This window comes from Lutra lutra, unplaced genomic scaffold (genome assembly GCF_902655055.1).
Source record: "Lutra lutra unplaced genomic scaffold, mLutLut1.2, whole genome shotgun sequence".
Classification (NCBI taxonomy): domain Eukaryota; kingdom Metazoa; phylum Chordata; class Mammalia; order Carnivora; family Mustelidae; genus Lutra; species Lutra lutra.
In genome coordinates, this window is record NW_025923836.1 from 69,004 (window position 1) to 72,470 (window position 3,467).

Here is a 3,467-nt window from a genome sequence, read left to right on the forward strand (position 1 = left end):
TCCTATACCTGCCAGAGAGTGACATTATTTATGCTCCTGGTGAGGCAGCGGGGCAGTCTGGAAGCAAGGGGTCAGGCAAATATTCCCAAGGGACTTGATGGCTGCAGGTTTTCTGAAAGTCAGCCTTAGTTCCTTAAAGCCTTTTAGTCCCATCTGAGTCTCTGCCTAGCTCTCTCCATAGGACAGTCCTGTCCAAACCTTGGTCAAATCACGCATGTTTCAAATTATGCCCCGTTACAAGGAGAAGAGATTCTTCTTGAACATAGGGAAATAGATTAGGGTTGCCTTTTGAGAAGAAATGATTCCTGAGAGCTTTGGACTTGGAGGGCTCAGGTAGTGCAAAATGTGCAATGCTTTAATGTGCTTCCAAAGGAATTTTGGCCATTGCTGCTCTGAACATTGAGGTACAGATGGCCCTTATTTTCACTACATCTGTATCTTTGGGGCAAATGCCCAGTAGTGCAATTTTAGGGTCATAAGGAAGCTCTATTTTTAATTTCTTAAGGAATCTCCACACTGTTCTCCAAATTGGCTGCACCAACTTGCATTCCCAACAAAGGAATGTTGGATCCCATTTCTGTATGTCCTAGGTGTCTAGCATTGCCATGCTTGAGGCCCATGTTTTCCCCGAGGTACATCGGTGTACTTGGTGCCCTAGTTCCTCTGCCATGGTGTCTGAGTTCTCCAGAAGTCGTGCTCAGATTAGGGATAGCCTATCCTCCCTACACCTGTTGCTACTGCAAAACACACAGACTGAGCGGGGCCCATTTTATGGGGCCACTGCCGGTGTTGAGCCCAGCGTTGGTCATGGTCAGGCACATGGAAGCGATAGGGGCGGTAATGGGTGGCACACTGGGGGAATACAGCTGGGGTGGTTGCTGCCCCTCGAGTCGATTCCAGGGTGGTCAAGGAGCACTGGCATTCCTGCTTCTTTCTGCATCTGTCATGCTCTGCATTGTTGCTGGGGATTGGAGGGACAGTGGGAGGAGGAGCAGTCCCTGAAGCAGACAGGGGAAAAGACCAGAAGGCTACTGTGATCCCCAGGCCCAGGAAGGCCCAGTCCTAGCAAACAATGGACTATTGTAGGCCCAGATTGTTGCCTCCTGCTCCAAGTGTCAGTCATCAGCAGGGCTTGGGCAGCCAAATCTGGGTGTGGTGGCCGACTAAGAGGGTCCTCTTGTCTTGCCTCGTTGTCTTCTGGTGGGCTGCCCAGAAGTCTTCACTTTGGCCTACGGAGGTCAGGTGTAAGAGAGCCATTCCTGCAGGCGTGTTTCCTTATGTTTTCATGCCGAATCTTCCTCCAGGCCCAAATCGAAACCACAAGTGGGGCCCCAGGGCCCTCCTGGCTCCCTTTGTCTGAGCACCCCAGGAGACTCTGGTGCCTCGGGGTCATGGGCAGACTGTCCTGTGGTGTAGCTGTGCAGACAGCATGTGGAGTTGTATGAGATAGTGAGTGGCATGTGGCCTGGGGCAGGTCTTACGAGAGGCCTGTGGGGTTTTGTGGGACGTCTCTTATGAGGTATTGAGGTAGATGTTTTCCTGCAGGACCCATGTATGACATGAAGAAACGGAAGTTTCCCACGGGCCCCCTGAGGCTGAATGAAGGCTACACTCCCAGGGTCGCTCAGGCCCCTTCACTGACCTTCTTGCTCCATTACTGCCGGGTCCTCCTCCTGCTGGACTGTCCCTTCCCCAGGCTCTCTGAGAGCCCTCGATATGCCCTTCTCTGTGGGGGGAGCCTTTGCCCACACGAGTGTTGCAGGTAGCGTGACAGAGAAGGTGTGCTCCTGACTCCCATGGGAAGTGGGTTTATATGGGTCCCACGCTGTGGGCAGGTGGTGGTCAAGGTGGAAACAGGCAGGGAGGGCTTTCCCTGATGGATCTTCCCTGCAGATTGAGGGATTGATGAGAGTCTCTAGAATATCAAATTCACATAGTTAAATGGTGCCATGAGGGAACCCGCTACCTCCTGCAAGTCGTCTTGGAGGCTCAGAGGACTGGAGGTGTTGGTCAGATCCTACAGGAGTGGCCAGCGTACATGACTCAGCCAGAGAATGGGGCCTACTCCGTGCCCAAAAGGATGCAGTGCTGGGAGGGGTGAACTGTCCTGCTCCTATGAACCTGGGGGCCTGTCTTGTTTGCTCATTTGTCAGGTGCCTGAAGTGGGAGATGGGGCCACCCCACCACTCTCTCTTCCTGACTAGTGTTGTTCAGAAGCAAGCCATCTGCTGACTTTTGCAGGGTGGGAGGGAAAGGCTTGGGTCGTGCAGAGTGAGGGGTCAATGGGGTGTGGGGCACTTTTCCAGAGGAGCACAGTGCATGGGCTGCCTGGGGTCCAGTCCCTCCAGACAGCCAGTGCCCTTCCTCCAAGAGCAGCAGCTCCTGGACGACAGCACCCAACCACCACAGGGAGTTGCACGGATCAGGTGGAGGTTCCCCATGGGATGTTGTCAGGCTTCCTAGTGCCTGAAGGAACTGTGACCTTCCTCTCCTCTCCTCTTTGTGGTTGAGGCCAGGGCAGCACCCTGGGTTTTGTGTTGTTTCCCAAGATGCCCACAACAAAGTCAGGGCAATGAGGGAGAGTGTGTGTCCATGTTTGCTGGCCCCTTTTCCTACCCAATTTACCCCCTTCCCAAGTCCTTCTCTTCTTCTGCTTCCCTTGTTGTTTCTGTCAAGTCCACAGAAGGGAAACTTCTTTAGAGCTGAAAGCAAGAGCAGAACAGGGCATGAGCACAGACTCCCAACAGCGGAGAACCAAGTGGGGACACCCAGGCCCAGCCTCCGTTCCTGAGGCCCCTCCAGTAGTGTGAGCTGTTCCTTGCCGACTCCCTGGCCTACTCCTGGATCTGCTGTCCAGGGCTGCTTCCCAGACTCAGTGGTGAGCTGTCAGGGGGATGCTAGGATAGGGCTGAGGAGGGATACCCTGGGATTTCATGCGACAGTTCAGATGCAAATCCTGAGTGCCTGCCAGAGATTAGGGCCTCCAAGGTGGGTGTCATCAAAGCATGGAACGGGGAAGAGCTGGGAGGAGGTGATTATGGGCATATGAGAGAGGAAGCCCAAGAGATGGTGGTAGAAATGAATTACAGGAGCATTGTGGCTCCTTTTGTTGGAATCGCCCTTTTCTCTGGAATCCTCCTCCAGGTCAGAGAGCAGCAAGGAGGCTGGGGTAGCTGTGAGAGAGGACAAAGGGGAGTTAGAGCAGTTGACGACCTCGGGCCTGCTACTCTGGGGATGATGGGCTCTACCCTCATTTGGGTGACGCCCCAGCTCTGAGTCCTGCGGGGTCATGGTCACTTGAACTCCACAGGGTGCAGGTGGGTCTCTGGATGCCCACCTGCTCTTCCCACCTTCGATTCTCTCCAAAACCCAGACCCATCTGTGTGTTCCTTTCCCTCTGAGGCTGTCACTGTCCCTAAGACTGCCTCTGCAGGACTTTGCTTTCCTCTATCCTTGTTCCTGTCCCT

At 54.0% G+C, this 3,467-nt stretch overlaps 1 pseudogene; it reads right to left on the reverse strand.

The window, feature by feature from the left end:
• Window positions 1-905: 905 nt before the first annotated feature.
• On the reverse strand, window positions 906-2,728 carry LOC125092660 (uncharacterized; annotated as a pseudogene).
• Between the last annotated feature and the right edge of the window lie 739 nt (window positions 2,729-3,467).